Below are 26,279 nucleotides of genomic sequence, written 5' to 3' on the forward strand. Positions count from 1 at the left end.
GTCAAGGTAAAGGAGCCCACGCTGCCAGCTTCGTAATTACAGTGAAGTAATCATTTCAGACGTCCGCCTCTTTCTTCTCGCCTTTTCTTGCGCAGCTCGGCTGAGGCCAGTCTTTTCATATAGTTTTTTTTTTTTAGCTCAGAAATTCTTTTTTTTGTTTCTTTGAGCGTACCGTGAAGGAATGTCATTTGCTTTCTTACAGTCGGAGGACAACCGAATCTGAAATGTTGATGTCGGCGCAAAGACTGTTTCAGGTTTATCTAATGGCTTCGCGCGGAGCCGAGCGATCAGCGCAAATACAAGATCTCTCGGGTTTAATCACCCTCCAATGGAAAAAGACAAAGCCGGCCAGTGGAGCTCGCAGTGTCAACTTAATTAAAAGTTCACTTTGAATCAGAGCCGTTGCAATGTGGGAGGCGGAACGTGCGATTTCTCCACAGCAACATTGGCAAGTAACCATTTTTTTTTTTATATAGCTGTGAAAAAGAAACCCGGTCCATTCCTTTGGTGTAGAGTAATTCAGCCAGAACAAAAAGTACAAGGCGTGGGGTTGGGAAGCTTGATTTGAATGCACGCTGGAGGGAAGGACCAGCGATGGTGGGAGGCTTCTGGGCCAATGGAACCACCGCCGCCGCTTTGAAATAAAGACAAAGCTTCAGCTTCATCAGGATCCACGGCCTCCGCAAAGTCAAAGCTTTCGCTGCTAATTAGCTTCCAAAATCCGAGAGACCCGACTTTAACCTCCGAGGAGGCCGTCTGTTGCTGCCCCGACCGCTGCTGCACGGAGGTGTCTTTGCAATGCAGTGTCGACTTGAGAAGGAAGGAGAGAGGGAAAAAAAACAAAACAAAAGATCCCGTGGCTGACCCGGGCGCCGATCGGCTGTTGAGACAGGACAGCTCAGACACACAGTCCAGACCCTCGGGCTGCTGTCAGCGCCACTCGCGCGCTACGAAAACCAAGTGCACGGGGGAAGGAAAATTGCCACAACAACCTTGGAACTCTGCATCAGCTTAATTTCCAAGGAGGGGGGGGAAACGAACAGAGGGCGACTGCAAAGTTGACTTTGCGACGGGAAAACAAGCGGCAGGTTGCGAGAGGCTCCCTTTTTACAAGGCGCGAGGCGCCTCTTCGGTGCCAACGCCGTCGATGACTTTGACATAACAGCGGGAGCGCGAGCTTAACGCGCACTGTAATGACTGTAAATGATCAAAAAAACTGTCCCTCCCTCGCTGACGTTTGAATCATCGCCTCTCAGTTCCTTAACGCGCAATCTCGCAAAGACTTCAAGCATCAAAAGATCCGCCATCCCTCTGCACTTTTGAGCAACCCAGCCCGCCCGCCCCTGCCAACACGGAGCCGCGTCACCCGGCGCTTGATCAAGGCTGGCGACAAAATAACTCACCGCAAAAAAAAAAGAAAAAGAAAAAAGAATACCCGTCGGGTCGCCCGGGAGCCGAGCGATAAGGAGCGCGACAAGGAGGGCCCCGCCGCTGAGGGACGCTGGCATTTGTGAAGCTTTTAATTACATGCTTGGCTAACGGATAGCCAAAGGTTTCAGCAGGCCGCAAAATTGGACCATCGCGGGCGGCAGCTGTGAAAAAATGGCAACGAGGGCCGTTTGCACCTGCGGAGGTGAAGGAGCGACGCGAGGGGCGGCGGCAGCTAATTACCGACGGCGGCGGCGGCGGACTCATTTGGCGACGCTCCGGAAAGGGCACGGCCACACCTCGCTGGAGAAAAAAAAACAAAAAAAAAAACAACGAAACGCTACGTCGGACCTCGGCGAGAGACGGGATGAAAGAGAAATTACAGTCATCCGAGGGTGAAACTCCTCCGAGCCTGGGAGCCTGGAGAGACGGAACAACTTCAACTTTGAATCATCCAATTACTAATATCGTAATCAATCACATCAGCTTTAGCGCTGACAGGATAAGACCGAGGGGGGATGATGGATGAAATCTCATACGGATAGATGTCACTGCAGGGGAGGTTGCTTCTCTTCATGGAGCGTTCAGCCGTGCGCGGGATCTCTCTGCTGCAGAGGCCTGACAGCCAATCGGGAGCCTCGGCCTTAAAACATCCCTCGCCGGTGTTTCCTAAACTGTTTCATGCAGCCCTCGCTTTGATGCTGCTCTACATTAAAAAAAAAAAAAAAAATGGCAAAGTAGATCAAATCGCTGAGGGTAACAAGCAAGAGATGGCGTACAAGGCCTGTGATGTTCGAGCCTCGCTAATGGTCTTCCGGCGATTGTTGTTTCGACGGCGACGACGCCGAGCGCGCACGAAGACGACAGGCCGCGGCGAAGAAATGTCTGGGAGACGGGAGTAAGTAGCCGAGCGGATAAGTTTATTTAGTTTCCCCGGCGATGTGGGAGAGCAAAATCTGAAGTGAAAATAACAAAGAGGGGAGAGAACAGATAAGTCCTCGGTGAGCCTAGAACAACTCCAGGTAATACCGTCAATTTAGAGCCGCGGGGTGAGTGGACTTGCAAAAACAAAAAAATAATAATAAAACTCAATTAAGTTAAAAGGAATAGAAGAAGAATTCCTGCAGCGGCATGTCTGCAGAAGACTCAGTTAGAGGATATTTATTATAGCTTTGTGACAATTATTTTGGCCCAAAAAAAAAACAAGAGTTTTTGAAGGTGTGACGAGAGTATTGCCTTTTCCGCTTTGTCTTGTTTTGATTCCTTCCTCTGGGCTTCCCAGGGAGAAAAGCACTATTTATTGTTGATGAACGACTGCTTGGCCCTGCAAAAAGCAGCCATTTGTTTCTCGCACTCTTTCCATCGCCACAGTGCTTTGTTCATGTTTTATTACTAAATAATTGTTTTTTTTAATATATTTTTACTTTTGTTCCGAGCTAATGACTCACCCTGCATGTGGTGCGCACAGACCACTTCAGTCCTTTTAGTCTCACTGGCTTGTTTTATAAATGACTAAAATGCAACAAAAAAAAATCAGCACAACTTGGCCACGGAATGACACTCCTCTGAAACTCCTCTGTAGCCTTTCATTGACGCACTGCGACTGGTTTCAACCGCGATGAAGCCAAGCAACGCAACTTAGCCTCTTACCTGTCTCCCCGACCATCAACGTACAGCTGGATAACGAGCCTGAAGGGCCGCCCGCAAACACCTCCAGCTCACTAATTACCCACACGCATGGAGAAAAAAAATAAATTCTTTGCGAGGGGAAAAGAAAACACACACGCAAATGAGGAGGGGGCTAATGGGGGGGGGGCAGGTCTCGTAGCGTTTCGGGGGCTAGTAAATTAGCTCTCAGCTCCACTGGAACCAATTAATTACCAGCGTGCAAGGACGTGTGCGTGCGTGCGTGTGTGTGTGTGTGCGTGTGTTTGTGTGTGTGTGTGTGTGTGTGTCTGGTGGCTCGGCCCTTTGTAATTTGTCCCGTCAACACCAGCGAGACGGGCACAATGGCGAAGCAACGGCGGTAATGAGAGGCGAGAGATGAACTGCGGTTCTTTTTTAAAGGCGCGCGGAGGACGGCGAGGAGCGATCGGCGCGTGTGGTTGTTTGTGCGAGTATGTGCGAGAGTCTCTCGCTCTCTTCCGCCCCCCCGCCGAAGCGCGCCTCCCGGGGGGATAAACTGGAGCGAGCGGACTCGCAGACAGACGGAGCCCGCGGGCATCCAATGCGATCATGTCTCTCTCGTCTGCCGTTCCCCTCCCTCCCTCCTTCGTCTATCCCCACGAGGACTCTGACGGATTGTGTTTCACGGGGGGTTGAACGGGCCGGCCCGCACCAGAAGTCGGCCTTTTTCTCTAAAATAGAAAAAGGGTCAGGACGTGCAGTCGCTCTGGGCGCGCAAAAACATCCAGTGTCTCCGAGACTTAGCGATGCAGAAACTCCCGGGAAAGAAAAACAGAAGAAGAAGAAGAGGAAGAAGAAAAAATTTGATCGGGCTCGGGGGCACAGATTGGCTGTAAACACGTTAATCCCGTCGGAGCATCTCCAAACGGCTCAGTGGCTCCTCTTAAGTTCAGCGGTCGGACATATTAAAATTGGCCGAGCTTATTTACATGCCGAGGACACCCGGGAGTGAGTTCATCAAATGGCGCGCGCTCAGTCTTTGGGATTCGACACGTTCAAAAGGGCCGAACTTTAAACATTAGCATTAAAGGAGAGACGCGGGGTCTGCAGCCCGCTGGTAATTGCAGTTTGTTTGTTTTTTTCTTTTTCCGCGCAGGTCTGGGTCATGATTGCTTGTCAATACACAATAAGGGTTGAGCCGGGGCGGGAGAGTCGGCCGACGAGTTGCAGCTCCGCTACGCTACTTATGCTACTTATCCAAAATGATACGCCGCCGTCACGGCTAAACAACGCACGTTTATTGTGGCCAACCTGTAATTGACTTTAAAAGAATTCACTTGCAGCGGGTAAACAGCAAGTCTGCACGACGTTAGGGCGGCGCGCCACGTGCGAGAGGTGTGTTCATTGCTGTGACTGGCGATAAATACAAAAAAAACAACTTTGGAAACCTTTTTGCTTTTGGTTTGCTGCTGAAGTGCAACCCCGGAAACAGAGAGGGATCACCGTTTCCAGCCAGGCATCTGATACGTACAAACTCGAACTTCATGGCACTATATTTCGAGTTCAACCGAGTACATTTTAATTGCATTTAAGGCTCCACTTAATAACACCAGCCGCGAGCTTTCAATGGATGCCCTGGCCGATAACTAGAGCGGCGAGGCTCCCAGTGGCCAAATATATTGTTAAGCATGACGCTTCGCCGAATACAAAATATCGGGGTTTGAGCAAGTCTCTTTGATGGCGGCTGCGGTGCCTGCTGAATTTACCATTATGCTTTTAAATTTTCAGCGGACCGCGCGGCCCTTGTAACCAGAGCCGTGTTCAATTTCCATAACAAAAGGTTTCAAACTCGCACACGTGGCGGCGTCCTTCCCCGTTCTGAGGCTCGGGTGCCACATTAAATTTTCAATAGTGGGTGTTTTACCGTCCCATACTGTATTGAGTCGGAAGTATCAGAAGTGTACGGATTCTGGTAATTGGCAATGGCGTGTTGCGCGGCTGTACTTTGTTGGCAGGGACGATCTGCTCAGAGGCAACAGGAAACGAGACGTGAGTAACACCTAGCGCCGTTCTACTTATACAAAACCGTACGAGGTGGTCCACGGCTTCGGTAATTGTCTCATTCGATGGGGAAATCGCCCGCCGCTCGGCACGTTAAAAGCTCTACAAAGCGGCGCATATGGCTCCATCATTATATCCTCCACATCAATGGGCGGCGTTCCGCCGCACACGCTAAGGCCCAAACGCGCAACGATGACGCCGTCGTCCTTCACCCCGCGCTCATTAACCAAGGCGACGACGCCCTCGGCGGCTGGTGGGCTTCCTGCGTAAATGCCAAACGGAAGGTCACAGAGAAGCGGCAAGTCGGAAGTAGGAAGATCCGCTTTCATCCCGATATGGATTATAGCGACGCGGCTTGACTTGCCGTGGAACCCGCGACGTTCCTCTTTGCGTGAAGCGCTAGGCGTGTTTGCCGGAGCAGGCCGGGACAGGCAGGCGGATGAGATACTCCTGAGGTTTTCGTTTCCCCAACACGCACATCTGTTTGAGATGTTTCCCCAATCATTTCAAGCGCAAGCTTTAGATGTCTGTGGGGTTTTTTTCTACTTCTTCTTCTTCCCCTCTCCGCGTGCGGATCACAACAAACCGGGCCTCCTGCAAGTCTTCGGAGGGATGAAACAGACGCTGGCAGCCGACAGCTGTGACTTCACGTCAAGCGGTGAGTTAAGCTCATCATGGAACAAGCGAGACGACATCCTTCCGCGGGTTCCGTCCGCATTGCTTCGTTTCGAGCTTTAGCGGTCCAGGTTATTATTACTGCCGTCCAACTGTGTCCGTTTCCCGCTATTTGATGTTTACTGACAGAGTTGGGAACGGAAGGAGGAGGACTGGCAGCTCCGAGGCAGGAAGGAAGAGGAGATTCAGGCGCATTACCATGGCCACGTGGTTGTCCCGGTCAACGGAGAGAACAAAAAAAAAAAAGAAACGTGTCACTTTTTTCAAGATCTGCACACGGTGAAATGTGTTTTGCCTGACTAATGAATCTAATGAGCCCAACTTTTCCTCTAGTTACCAGAAGAAAAAAAGCGCTCATCAAAAAAAAGAAAAGAAAAAGAAAAACACTGTCTGGTTGTCTGTGCGCTCCAAAACACTCGGCGCACACAAACATTATCTGCCGGGGAATATCTCATCAAAAAGTGACATAAATGCACCCCTCCGCCGCGCGCGGGCAGGTAATAAGCAGTTCTCCGTCGGCTACAAGACGGCGAGAAGCAGGTGTTCGTGTATGAACACAACGAGACTCTTCGGGCTCGGCGTCGGTGTTTAAGAACTTGTGTAGTTGAGTGGGTGTCGGGGAAGGGGGGAGTGGAAAGGGACTCCGAGCTTTCCCGGGATGAAAGTAAGACGCGTAGCCTCTATTTGGAGCTGGCATTAAGTCTGGGAGCCTTTGTAGCTGCGGGCTAAAGCGCTAAACTTGACAAGGCAGGCACGGGCGAAGTGCTCCGTGCCCTCCTCATGAGAAAATGAAGGCTTGCGCTCGGCCAAGGACAAACTGTCATAAACTTCGCAGGGGGGGGGGGGAGAGAAGGAGGACGGCGGTGACAAACACAGCCGCGCGCAGTCTTTAGTCTTTTACGAGGGGGCAAATGAAAAAAAAAAATAAAATAAAGCATTTCAGTTTGACGGGCAGCGGGCGAACTTTGGGCGGGAGACGCGGAGGGAGGCGGCGTGGCACCCGTCGATAGCTGTGACAGGTCTAATTTAAGCCCACAGCTAAATATACGGCGCTGCCCGTCTGAGCCGTGCGTGCCGTTTGCCGACGCCTTTGATGTGGGGCCATCAAAGGCGAGCGTCGTCGCTTTAACTGCGATACATTAATTCACTTTCTATGTTTAGGTTCCTGCCTCATATCGCAGGAGAGTTTGTTTTTTTTTTTTGTTCCCTTTTCAAGAAGAAAGATCTCGGCCACGCAGGCCATGCTAATGCAGAAGGCAGGGATAACAACACCAGAGGGTGCTGACCTTCTTTTTTGAAATTCTTTGTCACTGGGTGTAGATGCATGGGGTGTACTTTCCTGATTAGTCTCGTCTTGTTTTGTTTTTTTTCACTTTCGAGTAGCAGTGTTTGTATTAACACAAGGAAACCTAGATATCCATGTAGAGTACATGTGTACACGATCAACATTAGGATTTTGCAATATCTGATTACTGTCTCCTATTTGCACAGGTGTCTAAGATCTCGTCTGTTCGTACGTGGCAGGACCTGCTGTAATCTCGACATTTCGAAAAGTATAAAACCACAGTGGCTTAGTGCAAGACTGGCAGTCAATGCCAGCATTGTGTGGCCTTAGTACCCCCACCAAAAAACCTTAACATGGAGTATCCTGTTTTCCCACGTCTCTATTGTAGGACTTTCCAAGTTATGATGGGGAAACCCAACCGTAACTCATACAGAAAAGTTAAGTGTAAAAACAGTCATTGTGACAACAAATCATCAGGTTTCGCTCCTGGTTCTAAAAACTCCTTCCACTGCTTCAAATTCCTAAAGTCGGTCGCAGGAATAATAGGGGTGTTTAACATGTGGTCTCCGCTCGTGTTGACGCAGCAGCCCTGGGGTCCATCTGGGTCTGATTGGAGGCCAGAAACAGATGTCGCCGCCCGTTCATGTGCGTTTACGTGCGCTTGCCCTGTTCTCTTACCAGCTTGAAGTACGTGCGTGTGCAGAAAAAAAAAGTGTGTGTGCACAGCTGTCTACCTGACCCAAATGTTTCTATTAGACCTTAAATGCCTCTTTGTCCGCTCCGGGCCACCTGACCCTCTAGTTTTATTTATTTTTTAGCATTTCAATTTTCTTTAAATATTTTTGCGTACTTTATTGACGTCGACACTTCCGAAAGCTTTGCATCATTTTTCATATGATTTCAATTTGTCTTTAGAAAATATTTTGCTTTTGTAGGGCAGCCGAGTCAAATAGATGCTCACTGAAGTTCCCTTTATACTGTCAACTCTGCCAAAGAGTTTTCTTTGAAAAAGTGAAACACAAAACTGCAGGGCTGAAAACAACACAAAGAACTCAACTTAATTTATTGTGTTCCGTCTTATGAGTTTGAGCTTGACAGCTCATCCTAATGAGCGTACGAGTAAATATGCATATGTATGTTAACACATGGCCCACAAAGGGGGTTATGGTAGGCAGTGTTGTTATTGTCCTTGTAATGCAGGATCTTGCAAGTAAAAGCGCCCTTTAGTTTGTCTCCGTTAGGTTTTTAATGCGTTTTTTTTTTTTCTCAGAGTAAAGACAGGCCCATCCAATTTTGTACCGGCCCGCCCCAGAAAATACAGTTTCTGCCCACGCCCGCCGCCTCACACCAAGACTGACCTGCTCCTTGAGAGGCAAAGGGCTGAAAAGGCGAAAAAGTCCTTCAGAGAGGCCGGCAGTAATGAGGGCGAGAAGAACAAAGGCTGGCAGAGATGCAGGGGGGCGGGGGGGGTGAAGAGCAGAGGTGGGATAAGATGAAGTGAAGGGGCGGGCTTGGTCGGCAGGAACGGCGGGGGTGCTGCCGGGCGGGAACTGGAGGTGTGATGGCTGAGGAGGCGGACGGCGGGCGAGAATTGAAAAACGGAGAGAAAGAAAAGCAAAGTGCAGCTCGGCTGCTAAGTGTGTACTTATGTCCGGGGGCAACACAAACCATGCGGTGCACACACACACACACACATACACAAAAAATGCAAAACTGCAACTCCTGCCGGGTCCCCTGCCCCCGCGTTTTGTCATGTGTCAGGACAGTGGTCCCGCCGAGGTAATTGAATCAGAACACGGGGGCGGAGTCGGGGCCGAGGTGGCTGGCGGCGCAGCTGGAAAAGCAACAGCGCCGTCTCAGCCGGAGGGAGCCGGCGGTGCTCGTAGTAGCTGCGGCAAGCGTCTGGAGAGGCGACTCCGCTCGGCCTCCGCAGGAAAGCCCGCAGCTGCAGGTGCAGCGCGGCCACGTCTAACATCCGCTCCTGTTCCCAGGCGCTGCGTCTTTCATGTCTCAGGCGCCACCTCTGGCCCCGCGCCGCAACCGAAACACCCATAACGGTGTGGAGCCAAGACAAACAACAACAACAAGACAACCAACCAAAAAAATGTACTGGCAAAAAGCCTCTCCAGAAAACAGCATGATGAGCCCGCTGTTAGCAGCCTGCTGCTAAAAAACCATTGAGTTTCAGCTTCCTGCTAAAATCGGCTTTGTCGGACATTCACACGTGGAAAGAGGCAAATCACGCCAAAGTCTAAAAGGCAGAGCTAACGCCTGGCTGCAGCACTGTCAATAGAGGAGGGGAGGTGCCAGGGCCCTTTTGTGACATCATAAGGGGCCAACGTTTTAGGTAACACCTAAAAAAAAAAAAGGCAATTTTTCCTGAAAATTCCTTTTTGTGCAACATTTCTATCTGGTAGTCACAGACTCGGGTTCCTCCCAGGAACACGTCTTAATTAGTCATTACCCTTTAATAACCGTGGTATTTCGAGCTGGGTGAGCCTGATAAGGTTGCAAATATGCAGACTGAAGCGTTGCAGATTTAATTGATGGCGTCGGTGGAAAAGGTCGCGGTTGATCAACACGCAGAATGTTTGGTTTCAGTTTTCTGCTGAAAAAGTCACGCAGTCGCTCAATCAAAAAAAAAAAAAACTCTTGTAGACTTAGCTCTCTCTTTGTAGCCTCGCACACAAACACGGTGAGCTGTGGCGTGCTGCTAAAGCAGAAATCTGATGTTTCGTTTCCTGCCACGTTTGGAAGGGATGAGAGTTATGTTGTAGTTGGGGACCTGACAAAATATGGGAACTGGAGCGGACCGCAGCCTTAACAGGCGACGAGAGAGAAAAGCAGAGAGGGAAGCCGCAGCTGCTTTTCTCTGCCGCTGCGAGGGCGAAGAGTACCGAGCGCGCGGCTACTGTAAACGGGAAATTGACTGTAAAGACTTCCCCTCTCCTACCTCGCCCCCCCCCCCAAACAACTGGGGGGAAATCTGGAATCTGAGGGCTTTGTTCTGGCGGCCGCCTTGTAAATAAACAAAAACAACCGCTCGGCGCAAACGAGACTGACGCGAGCGCGGAGAGAGAAAAAAAAAACAACAAAACAAAACACACAAGGTGGTTCATCCGCGTCCCGACAGCTGGGCCAGACTGTTAATGCCTGCACTTTTTCCGCCAGACGGGACCCCCTGGCTGCCTCGCACAATTATGCTATTCTGCCGGGAGCCGCAGACGCGCACGTGCGCCTTTGTGCGAGCGGGTCTGGAGGTGATAAAAAAAAGCCGAAAAGCACATAAATAATGACTTAATGATCCGCTCCACCCTTTGCCAGAATGATGACGGCGAAATTTCTTTTTCTTTTAAAGAGCGCGGGGGCGGAGCGGAGTGGGGGCCGGCTGCTGAATCCACATGTGGTTTCCAGGTGTTGTCGAGCGTCCCCTCCCCGCGTCCCCCTGACCCACAAAGGCAGCATTTGTAGCCCCTGTGATCACTTTACGCTGGGCCTCGCAGAAGCCTGCATGTCCTTCGTTACTGCCAGCTTGATGTTGAGAAAGCAAAAAAATGAGTGCAGAGGTAAAAAATAAAAATAAAATTAAAAAAAAGGGAAAATGTGAGTGACAGAAATGTGATTCAGACGCGCTCTCTGTCTGAGGAGAAACAGTGTGATTTGCCTAATTGTTTCTTTCAAGAGCCGGAGAACAATACCGGGGGTCTGAAGGCCAAAAGCCATCGATTTGCGATGAGCGAAGCGAGATGATGAGGAGGCAGAGAAGGGCGAGGCTCAGACTTCATACAGGGATGACTTTAACCTGCCAATTACTATAAATGCCTCCGCTAGAAAGCTTGATGCCTCTCGAAAAGCGCGAAAGGGTTCCAGGCTTCGAAAATGTTTTCCGAAGATCCTTTTAATTCCTTTGCTGGCTGCGGCCGATTCATGGATTTGTCAGAGATCAGGACGTCAACAAGCAAAGACACTTTGAGCAGAACGTCTGCATATAGAAGTCTAAGATAAGTTCAAACAAAGTCCACCTGGAAAGGTTAAACTGCATTTTATGTCGGTCAGTCGTGGATGCGGCCAAAGTCGGATACGGTTATCGGTGCGGTTTTGCGTGGCAGCGAGAGGTTAGTGGGTCAGTGGGACATGCCGCAGGCCCCGCCGCCGTTGTTCTTCACGATTAATAACACCCAACGCTGGCCGTATAAAACAGAACACCGGGAGAGCCTCTCAAGCACCTGTGAGGTGAGCGACTGCGCCACTCCTCGCTCCAGGTTAGCCTGCACTCTGACCTTCGCTGTATCGGGGGCAGCGCTCGCAAAAAAAAGAACATTTCCCTCTTGGGGATAAACTCGACCGACAACAAGCTTTGTAGCGGAGCTAAAGAGGACAGTTCAAAGTCGGACTCGCTCTGCAAAAAAAAAAAAAACGCTGCTTCTGAAACAACATATCGGGCCGTTCCGCAGCAATTTCCTCATTGGGTTTTTGCGGCACGTAGCGCTATTATCTGAGCTTTCCTGAAGAATACAACGCCTCCTCTCTCTCTCTCTCTCTTTCTTGCCCTCAACTGTTGCTGACATGGGAGCACCTTCCTACCCAGAGAGCCTTTGGGGAACAGCAGGGTGCACGGAATAGATCAGAATGCCACGGGGCCCTCGACGTTCAGAAGGGTAGAGGTCTATTTTTAATGACAACAAGAGCAACAACGCAACAGAGTGCAGCGGCGAGGCGAGTCCAGGGGAAATTTATCCTCAGCGTAGGAGTTCATCCTCCTCCTCATCCTCCTGCTGGCTCGCTTGCCGAGTTCCGCCGCGGCTCGAGTGAAAAACAGCTCCAAAGGTTTCGTCGAAAAACAAAAAACCTGTCCTTCGTTTATTGATGATTTATTGATGCAACTCTGCCGAGCTCGCTTTGTCTCCGTTATAAATGCACTGTTCAGGCCGGCGAGGGAGTCGCCCTGGACCCAGACCAAAAACGGCCGTCGGTTCAGGCTCAGGTGACGGCCGACGGGCCAATCAAATTGGACCCGGCCACAAAACAAGCGGAGGCGGCCGCAAGTCCCAGGGGATTTCTCTGGTGAGAAAGGAGCGAGCAGACGGTCAAGGCGGCATTGACGGAGTCTCTCCCGACGAGCACTTCTTCTCACGTCTGCGACTGTGGCAGCCATGAAAAGCGACGGCGCCGGGCGCTGCTGGCAGCGCCCTGGCCTGTCTGGGAAACGTTGGCCGCGGAAACGCTTCCGAGACGACGAGGCGCGCCACCAGGGAAAAGATTAACGGCTTCAATTCATTTGATATTATTTGTTTCTCCACAAGCTTCCACGTTGCAGTCCCTTTAAGGACAATAAAGAAAGGGAAAATTATTTTCCTTGTGTTCTGTCATCATTTGGATCTAAAGGGAGGTGGGAAGGGATGTACGGTTGAATTCCAGTTAGTTGTTCGGCTTTTGCGAAACCCCTTTTTGCATCAAAGAGTTCCTACAGACAAAACATCACTCACATTTCAGCTATTTACTTGCTGCCACTTGGTGGATTCAAGCTCTGGGGACATTTTACTAAGACACATGGATCGGTTGGAAAGCTTCGCAGATGGAAAAAAAAACAGACAAACAACCGCGGATACAACAACAATACTTTGCCGCCAAATTCAAGGCCATTTTCCAATTAGTATTCTTCAGGATTCTGGCACTCGCTCCAGTCGGGTCGTGACGAAACTTCAAAAATAGACTTGGAGACGTGAGAACCGGCAGCGCCCTTCTTACAAATACATCTTGTAGGAGCGGCTGGCCGGCGGTAGTGGTGGTGTTGGTGGTGGGGAGAATCCGACCTGGTGGCACTGAGGTCAGCCAACTGGCTTCTTGAGAAAGTGAAAGAGGAGCCTTTCCTTTAAGTTGCACCGCGCGACTCCCCTGGAGGCCTGACACTTGCACCTGAGAGCGGAGCGGCAGCAGCACCAGAAACAACCAAAAACTATTTATACTCCTCAGATCTGCACACCGGGATCCACCCGGGATTCGTCCTGGCGAAACCGACTCCGCATTCTTCGATGCAGCCGAGTTTGTTGATAGATTTTTTTTTTCTTTTTCGAGTGCTTATTTGTATTGCGGTCTTTTCCTCTGTCACGCGCCAGGCGGTGGCGGCGGAGGGAGACAAAACGCGGAGGATCTTTAAACAATCCACTTCAGTCCCGCCACGGTGGAGAAAGAGAGAAAGGGAGTCGGAGCAAAGAACAAGAAAAACTCATGAACGCAACTCGCTTCTCTGGGGAATTTTCGGTAACACAATAGAGCCGCTGCAGCAGCGGCGGCGGCGAGGGAACATTCTCCCGTTTCATGAACAGCACAATCAGGCCGCCGTATTAGTTAACCAACAGTGTGTACGGAGAGAAGGGACACTCCGGGGGGACGCCTCTAGAATTACCCCATTGTCTTTTACAGCAAGCGATATCCTTATCGCAGGAGCCCAGCGCCTGGCTAGACTTTTAATGGACCTCGCGCCTCGAAAACCGGCTCTCCCCCGGCGTCCAACACGGCCGCATACAGTAGTATTTCACCGCAAACGACCACTTCCTGTTGGCGCAAACGGAGAATTGCCAGATGCAAGGGCCTGCTCGGGAAGTCTGCAATCAACTCTGAAGTGTTCTGAGACGGACTGGGGGGGGGGGGGGGTTGTGGGGGTTATACAAGGTGCAGTTGAGGGCAAAAAAATACATAATGTGTGGTTTGTTGCTCGGTTCAGATCGGTGCACGCGCCACCTCTGCGCAGGAACCGAGGCGGCGTTGTGCCGGCGGCTGCGGGTAGACGACACACAGATGGCTGGGGAAGCAGACTCGCAAAAGCGCCAGACCTCATTAGAGTCTCGCGTCGGGAGTGTGCGCATGGCCTTTTCAACAATACACAAGGTGGGTTATAAAAAAACGGGGACGGGAAAAAAAAAAAAAAAAAAAAAAAAAAGAAAACAGACCGGCACAGCCATGTTTTCCAACTCGTTATCAGCTGCCTCGCCGACATGTTTTCAGAGGGGGTGTTTTTTTTTCTCTCCTTGCTTAAAAGTGAAGTCAGAGAGGTCCTTCAATTAAACACCAGTCAAATGGCGCATCATTAGCCCGGCGACGCCGCGCGTGATTATGTTTAATTTCCTGCGGAGGAGCAGCTGATACCTGGTGATTTATTGCATCGGGCTTCCACCTCTTGCCCTCCTCAACTGATACCAAAATTAGAACTGAGCCAAAGTGAAACTTGCCCTCTACTGTTCTTTAAGTTTGGAACTGGAAAGTGGAATGGCAGTGCTGCTTCTGCAAAGTAATTTCTGCACAACTTGATTATGGAGCTAAGAAAAAAACAAAACTGATTGGAAGTGTTTTCTACGGGAGTTTGGCAATGTGGATGATCAGGATTTCAGAGGTGAAAACGAAGCGGCTCAATTTCCTTTCAAGGAAGCAGAAATGTAAAAAAGAACCAGTGATCTGACTCTGTGTTTACGAGTGGATTCATGTTGCCATGCAAAACCAAAATCGTATCAATTTTAATGCCGTCCCTTTACCCTCCGAGCGCTCGGCTCCACTTCTAACCAGTTAGCAGGCAATCTTAGACTTCAACATATGCAAGTTACTTCTCTCCACGGCGAGCAGCCGAGCACTTTAATTGGGAGTGAGTGCGGGAGCTCACCGTTTTCCTCACTCCGACACACTGGCCGAGACGCCGGCCCTCGGAGGGAGATTTATACAGCCTGGCTTTAAAAAACACCCCCAAAAAAAAAATTCAGACCATAAAAACGTCGCCCTTTCATTCCGCCGAGGCACGGACGGCTTCACCGTGCCTTCCTCACTTCCTGCGTCTCACTCCTCCTCTTCCAGCTCCAGTCTTCCCTCTCCCACTTTCTCTTCTTCGCCCGACTCATCTCCCCGGCCTCTCTGTCGTCCCTCTGGCCGAGGACCTGGGGCTCCGACAGATAAATCCGGCAGGCAGACGGACGTGTGGGTGTGTGTGTGTGTGGAGGGCGGGGGGGGGGGGGGGGGGGGCTGCTAGGCTTGCCGCCTCTGGAGAGAAACTCTCGCTCGCGTATAAAACAATTTCCCTCCGAGTCCGTCCGGCCTTGGCTTGTCTTGCGCGTCAATCCTTTTATCGCCTCTACCGTCTCCGCACAATTCCTCTTCTCTTCCTGGTTTGCCCTTTTCCTTTTGACACACACACACACACACACACACACACACACACACACACACACACACACACACACACACACACACACACACACACACACACACACACACACCTCCCCTCTTTGTCTGCTTGGACAACTTACGTTCTTATCTTTTCACCTATTTCTGCGCGGCGCAATCTCCCATTTCTTTTTCCCGTATCTCCCCGTCTGATCTCCCCACTCCCCCCTCTTCCTCGGCGCGGCCCCCGGACTACATGAGGCGTGTCGCCTTATCCGTCAGATCTTATCCGCAAACTTTCATACGAGGTCGGATGAAAAGAAATGTTAGCGGGGCGAGGTGGGTGGGTGGGTGGTTGGCGGTGGGGGGGACGCGATCCCGCATCCGTCTGCGGAGGGGCGGCGCCCTCCTCCTCCGCCTGGCGGCGGCCCGAGCGCCTTCCATCTTGCCGAGGATGTTGCTCTGATTAGCCCTCCGCGGCGATTCCAAAGCTGAGATAAATGTTTTCATTTGCCGAAGATTAAAGGATTTCTCTGTATTTATATCCCCCCCGCGCCGATCAAATTAGAGCCTCTCTGGCTGTTTGCAGTCGGCGCGGCGGTGCTCGCGCGCTTTCCGACAAGCACGTAACATCAAAACAGCCTCTCATCGTGTAATGATATGCTCTATCAAGATGAGACGCGGCGAGGCGCCCCGCGAGGACTCGTGGGGGGAGGGAAAAAGAAAGAAAAAAAAACCTCAAAACCTCCAAAGACGCTTTCGCTGCATCACCTCCCGCTGATGTGGAAATCAACAAATAAACACGCGAACAGCTCTGAAGCATGTGCACCTACTTCAGTGAAAGGGTAGGGAAAAAAAAAAAAGTGCAGTCTACGAACGTGGCTGACAGGAAGCAGGCCACCCTGCCCTCAAGAGGCACAAACCGGAGGCCTGAAAGGGGGAGATGGAAGATAAATATACAAACCGGAGTGCCGCTATTATGTCACACAACCCTTGAAGTCTTGAAATGTCACGCAGAAAAGAGAGGGGGGGAAAAAAAGTTGTGCCTCGAAAACGGTAATGTCAACTTTAGACAGCCTCAGTCAGCCAATGGGCGAGGACCAACACAGCCACTTTCGCTCTTTCACCGGCGCCATTTCCTCGCCGACTTGCAGCACCTCAACTCTCCGCTCCGGACCAGCCCAACCCCGAATGAGCATCGCAATAATCGGCCCCCTCTCCTGTTGTCACCGGAGTTGGGATCTGTCTCTCTTTAACCTTTCCGAACCTCCCCCGGGCTTGATCCCCCACCCAGTGAAAAAGAGGCTTTCGGGGAGGGATTACTGAAATCGTGCCCCAAATAAAGTCGCTCCCCCTCCCTTTTCTTTCTGCGCTGCGCCGCCACGGCGGTTAAGAGAGACACGTCGGTTCCTCCCGGCGGCGGCGCTAATGCGGCGTGACCCGCGGCGGAGAGTGAAGTCTGCCGCCGCGCCGCGCTGCTAATTCCATTGGACTTACGGACACGGGTGGTGGTGGTGGAGGGAGGACATCCACCCTGGGATGCGAGCGAGGCGCAATCCAGGATTGTGCAAGCTCAATTTATTATTCCCTACTTCCGCCTGCTTAGCATACGTTGCCTCGTAATCACCGCTGGCCAATTTTTTTTTTTTTCTTTCCCCGTCCCTTTCGGGGAGCGCAGCTCCCATCCACTTTTCCTCACTTCCAGCCCGTTACGCAAATGCTATTTCTGAATTCTGATTCCAGCTGCGCGGCATTAGGGCTTTAATAGCGCTGGCAGGGGAGAGGGAAGAAAAAAAAAAAATCACGGCAAACGTTTGGAAAGCACGAGAGACCGAGAAACAAAACAAAAAAAAACACTTTTTGAGAGCCGACCTTGGCTTGAAGAGATGCAACCCGGCTGTGTGTGCGTGTGTGTGCCTTTTGCGAGCCGTTAAATGTCGCTGACACGCCGCCTTTGGTGAGGATAAACAACAGATGCTCCGAGGTGGCACCGCGCTTCGCCGCTGACGGCTTCGTCGCCGTCGCCCGGGCCCTCGGAGAGCAGGAGCGCGGAAGATAAAGCTTTCGGTTATGGCAGCTTTTTATTCCTTTTTGTGACAGACGTCGCCGTAAAAAAAACAAAACAAAAAGGAAAACAAAAAAAAAATAAAAATAAAAAAAAGCCACCGCGGGCAACTTTGCAGTAGCCATAGCAACAATGTGTGACGTCTCGACACACAAAACGGGGACGACGGTGGCACGGGGAACGGAATGGGGGGGTAGGGGGGTGGGGGGTGAGCACCAGCTCACGCCGTGGCAACTTTTTCTTTGTCGCATCGAGTCGGGACGGAAATTGACACACGCCGACGAGCGCGAAAACAGACATTCTGGATTTCGGAGGAAAAACAAAATAATAATGCGTGACTTTAAATCAGAAGGGGCAGGAGGAACAGGGGGGAGGGATGAGACGATGGCAGAGAGGCTGAGACGCATAAATAGTCGGCGGCTGTGAGGGGACACAGCACAGTGGGGACCGACTTCAACTATTGTTTGTGTCTCCAAGTTTGGAGGCAATAAATCCTCCCCCGCTGGGGTTTTTTTTTTTTTTTTTTTTCTTTTTCCGTGAAACAAAAAAAATAAGAATGAGGGACTTCCACAAAACACAGCAGACAGTTCATTGCCGTCTCAAAGCAGCATCTTGCCGTCGTCAGGTCAATGAGTAACCAGAAAGACCGGGGGGACCGAAGAGCTCCCAGAGGTCGGGGGGGTTAATGGCTGTTTGGTTAACATGTGCATGATAATGCCTTTCACTTTCACTCCCAACAGGACTTTGGAGACCCGGAGGTGGTGGGGGGGCCGGCGGGGGGGGGTCACAAAGGTTGGCCGACAATGGGGCTTGTCATTCAAAGCGGTTTCTGTGGCGACCGCACAGCCCGGCGAGGACACAGGGGTCATTCCCGGCGCGGCATTCTCCCGGCGGGGACTAATTGCAGTGTTTGTGCATTTTTTGCCTCTCCCTCCTCCATGTGTCAGTGCACGGGCAAATTCCAAGCGCAGTGCAAATATCAATCACGCTAATCGCGAACGGCCGCCGCGCTCCGGACCGTCCGCGAGCCTCGTGTGCTGCTCACGAGCGGAGTGATGCGACAGTCTTTTTTTTTTTTTTTTTTTTTATTTAATCAACTAATTAAAACTCTGGGGGGGCAGGTGAGGTGGCAGCCAAAAGCAACAAAAAGTTCCGATTAGAAGCGCGCAATTCAGTTAAAACAGCGATCCGAGTCAGCAGAATGAGGAACTCGTAAAAGATGTCTTAGACTTCAATGTTAAGAAGCGGCTACGTAGACAAGTCAGTTGTCAAAACCGTTGATTCATTTCCGAATCAATTTCCGAGTCCGCAAGGCAGCCTGTTGGAACCCTCGCTGATTCCTTTCAATACCATCAGTGTGGATGCAGTGTGAATGGGTGAATGGTTTCAACATGAGCGTTTTGATTACCTGCTCGAAAGTCACAAAATTCACTTTTTTCACTCAATGGCTTTGTCTAAATGGGGAACTCTTTTCATGTGTTGCCCCATGGTATTTATTTGGCATTTCAAGCCTTAAAAAAAAAAAAAAAAGGCAACTTGTCACAAGCTTGAGCACTCCAGCAGCGACCCGTCACGTCACGTCGCGTCGCAGACTTTCCTTCCCTTGCGCTGCTGGTTTGTTGCGCGCGTTTGTTCATCAGCCGTCCGCCAACAAAGCCCTGGATGCTGAGACAACCAAAGCTACGTTGCCAACGGGGTGAGAGCCCACGCACCGCCGCCACCTTCCACGAAGGAAGTTTTCCTTCACGTTTGCAGAGTCAAGATGGGAATTTTTTTTTTGCTTAGATAATGTCGCCTAATGTCGAATATGCGGCTCCGTTTAGAGCAGCAGCTCAGCGAAGGGTCCAATAATAATGGTCAGGGTTTATTATTCAAGTAAACCATCTCGAACCAAGGACGAGGCTGTGGGCAGGCACAATGTCTCCTCCACTGAACCAAGCACAATGAACTCCGGAGTTTTTGGAGTTCTTTTCACCATACTTGGGGCCACGGTCGTGAGTCAGGACACAAAGTTCTTCCTGACTTTCATTTAAAAACTTGCCAAGTGTTAGAAGTTTTTTTTTTTTTGTTCAAAGCTCATCATAACATTGGGCAGGAGCCTTCAAGACCTCAGCGCAGCTCTTTGTGTGAAGTTTGCACTCAGGTGCTCTTAAGGTCCCGAAAGTTCACTAAAAGATTAGGAATTTATTGAATGCAAAACAGAGGGAAAAGCTGGCAGCAAGATTTGGGCAGATCGCACCTACTGGGCAATCAAAGCAATGACACCAAGCCTACTAAACAAATCCACCTTTAAAACTGAAGCAATTTAGGTGAGAAAAATGTATTATTTAACTCTGCGACCACCAGGTCAGCACTCTTACTCTCTTCTAAAGATCATCAAAAGGAACATTTATCGTCTAATTGCCTTGAAATGATCTCTGGGTGGCCGCAGAGCATAAACACTGATTCAATTGTCCGTCAAACCCGATGCTCATCACAGGTGGGAAGACAGAAGGACAGACAAACGACGCGATGAGCTCAGTCAGGTGTCCGCTGCCGCCCACACTCTGCCAGCGCCACCAAGCGGCTTCGCGGCGCAAAGCACGCGGTCAAAACTTCGGGAACTGACTATTATTTTTCCTTACAGCAGGCGAAGATGTTGGACTTTCGCGTCGTCGCTGCACTGGCAGACAATCACACGGTCACATCCGCGCCTTTCTGAACGAGCGATATCGCGGGGAACACGCGCACGATGAGAAAAACCGGAACGCAGATTAATGGAGACGGCAAACCAGAGGATCGTTTATGGAGAAGACACCCGCAGAGGGACCGCTACTGACAAAACGCAAAAACAAACAAACATGCAAACAAAAATACGCCTTACCAAGTGAGGGGTCCAACTCCCGGTCATCTAGCAGAGGGCGAAGTTGCGCGTGACGACAGCGACTTTGGAGAGGCGAAGACAATATATGTGGAAATATATTTATCAAAGATGGACTGAGGACGATAAATCCGCCGAGATCGGTCAGTGAAAAAAACGGATTCCTCCGTGGCTCTCGTCCCTCCGGAGCCCTGCCGCTGCTGCTGCCGCTGCCGCCACTGCTGCAGCAATCTGAGCCCCGACGGAGACGCGCTGTGCGCCGGGTGCTCCTCGGTGCGCGGTCTGTAACCGGACACCGCACTGTCGCGCTGCGCCACAGACAATGTGCCTCCGCGCCGCTCCTCTCCTCTACCCGCCGCTGGAGGGGTGTCGAGGTGCCCCCCAAAAAAGCAGTGTCGGTTGGAAATAAACAAAAAAAAAAAAAAAAAAAAAAAGAGACGCAAGCTTGTCCTTAAGAGTGCAGGAGCCTGCGCACACGGAGCGCAGAGACAGAAGAAGAGGAGGAGGAGATGGTGGAGGAAGATGCGTCCGTCCGGTGCCTGCTCCCAGCCACACAGCTGCGCTGGCAACGTGCACTGCTGCTGGTGTCTGGAGGACGACACCGCCTCCCCGTCCCTCCAATCCCCCCGCCCCCACTAGAGAGAGAGAGAGAGCGAGAGAGAGAGAGAGAGAGACGTGGCACAGCTGTCCCGCAGGTGGAGGAGGAGGAGGAAGAAGCGAAAGAGGAAGCCAGCGAGAGGGCTGGAGTGAATTGTTATAATTTTTTGTTGTTGTTGTCGTTTTTGCAACCTTGGAGCTCGTTTGGATTGATCTGCAAGTTCCAACTGGAGCTGCCCTTCCCCAAGAGGATCATTCCAGTGAGTTATGGTGAAATTAGAAAATTCCGTCATTTGTGGTTTCAACTTGGTCCACTTTCAAAAAACATCCACATAAAAGACGAAACTGTGTGCCAGAATGAGAAGGAAGGGAACACATATCCATCTCGGGTGAGTGACAACACCCTCCAGCAGGGTGTCTACTCGCAGGCTGTGTTTTTTCTGGAAGTCGTGTTTTTGTGACAGGCTGCGAACAGAGGGCTAAGTATGCCGTTTCAAGGTTGAAGACCCGAGAAATTAATTTGTCACACGCTCACAGGATGTGCAGTGAAATGTAAAAGTGACAATGCTTCCCAGAGATCACAGTTTCACAGCTTGCGGGGGGGGGGGGGGGGGGAGACTAAGACATATCGCAAGCGCAGACCGACTTCACCTCCTGCCTGGACTAACTTCATCATTTACGTCATCATTTACTCTCGGGCAAGAGTCCTTCAACCTGCAAAGTCCTCTGGCCTGCTGCACGCTCCCCGGGCCGAGCTGCCAGGGATTCGGTTTCAAGGGCATTCAAAACCGAGCAGAGCCACGCCAGGGGATGGAACGCCGCCGCGCGCTGGGATCCAAAAGTCTGTTCCCACCAGAGGGAACAGTGCCCGTCAAAGGTTCATTTTATTTTATTATCAATAAGCGATCAGTGCAGACGGTAAACCTGTCTAAGGGTGCCAGTTCGAGTGCAGGCATCATAGCTTTAATTATTTACTCTGCGCCCGGCCAATGAGGCCGACCTCTATCGGGATCCGGCAGCCAAAAAAAAAGTGTCGGGCACGACCCCCCCGCCCCCCGGGGCTTTGACAACAAGCACCCGTCTGCCTTTTTGACAGACGAGTCAACAACACGCTGTTAATACGCCTCTTCATCCAACAGTGAGAGCGGACGCCTCCTCTCCGGCTTGCCTCTGCGCATGTGTGTGTTTGTGCATGTAAATCAGCCCATTTTCATAAAAATGTGGGTTGAAGTCAGACATTGAGCTTTTTTTTCCTTTTTGCCCACTCCAGGAAATGCCACGAACATCTCCCCCCCCCCGGCCGCTTTGTGCAGAGACAAAAAAAAAGGCAGCAGATCTGTTCTTCAAATCCAGCCTGGATTTGGATGAAAATACGGCAGGATGAATGTGGTGACAGATGTAATAATTAGAGAATCACACAGCCGCCTTGTACACTCATATCATAGGGCTGGAAGCAAAAAAAAAAAAAAGCACGCTGAACTACTGGTTAAAAGGAAAGTAGTAAGTAGAATTAATTTAGTCCACCTAATATACAATAATATACCAATCTCCCCAAAAACTTCCAAACATGTCCAAATGGCAGAAACCGTAGCCCTCTGTTTACAGCCGTGCACAAAAAACAATATATTTTTTTTTTTTGGCTTGCTGAGAGGACAGTTTGTTTGTCAGACTTTCCACAAGTTTGGAAGGAAACAAAAACAAATCAGCCGCGAGGCAAAGTGGGACGTCATCACCGATGTGCGGCATCCTGTTGTGACATCACAAAGGGACAGGCTTAATGGTAGTGGAGCCTGCCCCAACCCTAAGAAGTTTAAGGTGACTTTTCTCATCTTGGAGGAGTGACTGTTAGAAAACATGAATAACGTGAATTTTGCACAAGTGCCGCCTCTGGCTTAAATTCTTTATAGCTACCAAGAACCTTTTAATGTTTAGTTTCTTAAAATTATGAGCCAGCTGCTTCGAAATTTACTATGCCGCTGCTTTTTTTTTTTTTATTGCTGCTCCAGGACTCCCTGTTATTTCCCCACAGTATCAAAAAAAAAAAGTACACTGCTTGCTCTGTCGTTTAATTGCGCCGAGTCAAACCGAGAAGTAGATTCTGTTCTGAAGCATTAAAAGTTTAACGTGAGGTCTAAATATTCTGCTTTTGGCAAAAGCTGTCTTTAAGAATGTCAAGATATTATTCAGTGCATCACGACCACACAAATTAACGTCTCAAGCAACGTCTGGTGTCTTTTTTTTCTGCAAATATTTCCTCGCCGTCGCTGTTGCGGTTCAAAGACGTTATCTGAAACGGCGCTGCAGCCTTTCATGAATTTCCAAACCGCCTCTCTCGCTCCGCGTGGCTTCGCCCGCCGTAGAAATGGATGTCTCAGTCGCTCGCAGGCACAGGCGTGACCCCGCCGAGCTGCGGCAGGACTGCACGGCCGAGCTGCTTTCATCAGTCAGGGGCGACGCCGAGTCGTCAAATGAGCCGTCGGACTGTGTGAAGGATGACTTCTGAGATCACCGTAGGAGGCGACAGAGAGATGGAGAGCACGCGCGTGTGTGTGTGTGTGTGGGAGGGGTGGGGATAGTGGGAAAAACAAACACAAGTGGCCGGGCAACCACAAAGAAAATTCACTTTCTGGAGGAGCAGCCTACACACAACAACCACCACACAGAATCCCTCCTGGGTGTCTTTATGCGCGCTGAAGATCTTTATGCCCTCAGTTTTATCCCCATGCATCACTTTTCATGCTCTGCAGTCGTGGCATTTTTCAAACGAGGCCGACAGCGGCATCAATTCGCAAAGTCAAAGATTTTTACGAGTAATCTTTGCCGCGGGGGGTGGGGTGGGGTGTGGGGGGCTCCCGCTCTCGCGTCTTGCCGTCGATTGATCGCATTTGTTTGCGATCGCTCTCGTCCGTTCTTGCCAAGCTCCGGATTTCAGTCACCTTTTTTCCCGGGATCCGTAACCAATCGACTTCCATCGGCGGCTGGAGAGGCTGAACGTCTGAGGTAGTCGTTTGCCGTCCGCAACCAATAGGGAGCCCAGAGGCTGAGTCAGCTGACCGTTATAGATTTGATTGCTCTGTTTGAATGTTTTCACCTCACTCTTTGCAACAACAGGAAGCTTGACCAATCTGGTCACACTAGCAAAGCGTGCAAATTGCGATTGTTCTTGAGTGTGACAGACGTAGGGGTTTCTCCAATCACCTTCCAACTTTTGTCGCACTTTTACAAGCTCTTCCTGCAAGATGGATGCATGCAGATGAATGCGTCTCTGTCTCCAGTACACTGAAGGAGAAGGTAGTCATCAGTTTCAGCGCCGGTCAGCTTGCACCGCTCAAGCTCAACCAACCAAAGAGCACAGCCCAGCCAAAAAAAAAAATGTAAAAAAAATGCAGCGCTGCAAAAGCGACACGTACGTTTAAGCATTTTTTTGCCAAGTGCAAGGTTGCTGCACCGTGACACCTGCACGCGCACACAAACAGACGCATGATTGAGTAGGATTGACTCTGCGACTCGCAGGGGTGGGAGTCCAAGTGGAGGAGAAGCCGGGTGAGGATGAAAAAAAAGAAAAGAAAAAGAGTCCGGAGTCGGAGGGAAGCCGTGAGCTGTGAAGGACTGCAATCATTCCTCACCCTCGGCCTCCTACCTGCAGACTCAATGAGGCGTCGCGCGCCGCAGAGGGGCCAAAGCCCTGCGATTTTTCAGGCTTACTCAGCCTTACTGTGCCCCCGCGGCGGCGGCGGTCACAGCGCAGCGCGGCACCGGCCGGTCCGCAGCGATCACCGGCTCGGCGGCGAGGAGGGATTGGGACGGCGAGAGCGTAACTGTCACGCTGCCGTTTGAAGTATGCCTGCAACAGCGGAGCCGCGCGTTCCAGTCGGTCGGCCAGCGGACCCGGTGCGGCGGCGGTGAAAATGTCAGACTTGATAACACTGAACGATGACTAACATCTGGATTTCAATGACATTTGATGGGGAGGTTTTAAAGGTACAGGGCTTCACGTCAACTCCGATCACTTTATATTTCCAGACACATGAAGTGATCGGAGTTGACGTGAAGAAAGTTTGGACACATACTTCTGATTTAATGGTTTTTCTGACTATTTACTTTGTAGAGGTCACTCAAGGCATCAAAACTATGAATTAACACCTATGGAATATGTATTAAACAAAGAAGCGTGAAATAACTCAAACAAGTTTTACATGTTAGATGACCTAGAATAGCCACCCTTCATTTAAAAAAAGATATATAACATAACATTTATTTACATTTTTTTTTCCTATTGCCACATTAATCCACACACCTTAGTCATATACTTTATGTCTGCAGTATGAATCTACAGTGTAGAAAGAAGTAAAGATAAAGAAGATGAAAAAAGCACATTGGACACATCAGATGCCAACGCAGCATTAAATGTAAGAGCGAAGGCAGAATCAGATCAGACATAACTCTTTAAGTCAGCCGTAAGAGCCCTAACAGCAATGCAAACATACCTGGAACAAGGTTGCAGGCTCGCAGCCAGTTGCTTTAAACCGAGTCTACTGCTCATGCAAAACGCTCGTTTATTAGTTTGCTTTGAGAAAGAACGACCTTCAGGCATCTTTTTCTTAAGCTTGAAAATTGCAGCAAGGAGAAAACTCAGCGAGTTGACGCGGCGTCAGCTCGAGCCGTAACAACCAGGTGCGCGCAGGATGATCTCCAAGACCTGCTCCCTTCTGCTTTGTTTTAGCTAAAGCGCAACTTTAGCTAAAACAAAGCAGAAGGGAGCTAAACAGCTCGCACACGCACTGGAACGGTGAAAAGTATTCTTAAGGAAACAATTTGCTTCACCGGAGCTCGGCCTGACTGGAGCGACCCGGGCCGATCTTCTGATCTCGTCACGCTGGCATGGTGACGAGCTCGCAGCCGGCCGAGCTGCAGATCAAGTGCAGAGGTGTTCACATGCTAATTCGGACCGTGATGGCTCGGGGCTGGCTGCCGCGGCGAAGCTCCCTGCATCGCTCCGCCGCGCTGCTGCGTAACAGTGCGCCGCAGTCGTGGACGCGTCGTGTATTTTCAACGTGCTTTCGCTAATGCATACGCTTAAGCGCCACGGCCAAAGTGCAGCTATTTATCCACGAGTGGCTCTTAGGGAACAAGTCAGGATAACCACTCTGTGACCTTCCAGAGTACCAGCCTCTGCCAGACATTTTCAACACTTAAGGAAGTGATTGCAAGAGCACTTGAAAAGATAACTGCAAGAGAGAGACCTCCATCTTTTATCCCTTCTTTCCTGCACTCAGGGTCACCGAAGGGTTGCTAACCTATGTCTTAGAAGGAAGGATCCACCCTGGACCAGCTGCCTGTTCAACGCAGGGCCACAGAGAGTGAAAAACTGTCCTTTGCAAATGCACGTAATAGTTCAATTTCTTCAATTCATGTTTTTTTCTTCTTTCTTCTTACTACTTACTACTGTACTGGGGACAAAAATGACAAAACTTAAAAAAGAAAATGTGTGAATAACTCGAAATATGCTTTAAATGACGGGTGGCTATTGTGAA

The 26,279-nt window shown here is 50.5% G+C and overlaps 1 protein-coding gene across 5 annotated transcripts in view; it reads right to left on the reverse strand.

Annotated features, from left to right (window-relative positions):
- The window catches only part of sema5a (sema domain, seven thrombospondin repeats (type 1 and type 1-like), transmembrane domain (TM) and short cytoplasmic domain, (semaphorin) 5A), a 144,532-nt gene that overhangs the window by 107,129 nt on the left and 11,124 nt on the right, over window positions 1-26,279 (reverse strand). The window contains exon 1 of one of the 5 annotated variants that reach the window (XM_076051150.1): window positions 20,152-20,676. The exons of the other annotated variants lie outside the window; for them this stretch is intronic. The gene's annotated coding sequence lies outside the window, so the exon portion shown is untranslated. Of the gene's footprint in view, window positions 1-20,151; window positions 20,677-26,279 lie in introns of those variants that run through there. 5 annotated transcript variants of the gene reach the window in all.

Source organism: Nelusetta ayraudi, unplaced genomic scaffold, assembly GCF_046127955.1.
Source record: "Nelusetta ayraudi isolate G7.1 ecotype Tasmania unplaced genomic scaffold, CSIRO-AGI_Nayr_v1 ptg000132l, whole genome shotgun sequence".
NCBI classification, from domain to species: domain Eukaryota; kingdom Metazoa; phylum Chordata; class Actinopteri; order Tetraodontiformes; family Monacanthidae; genus Nelusetta; species Nelusetta ayraudi.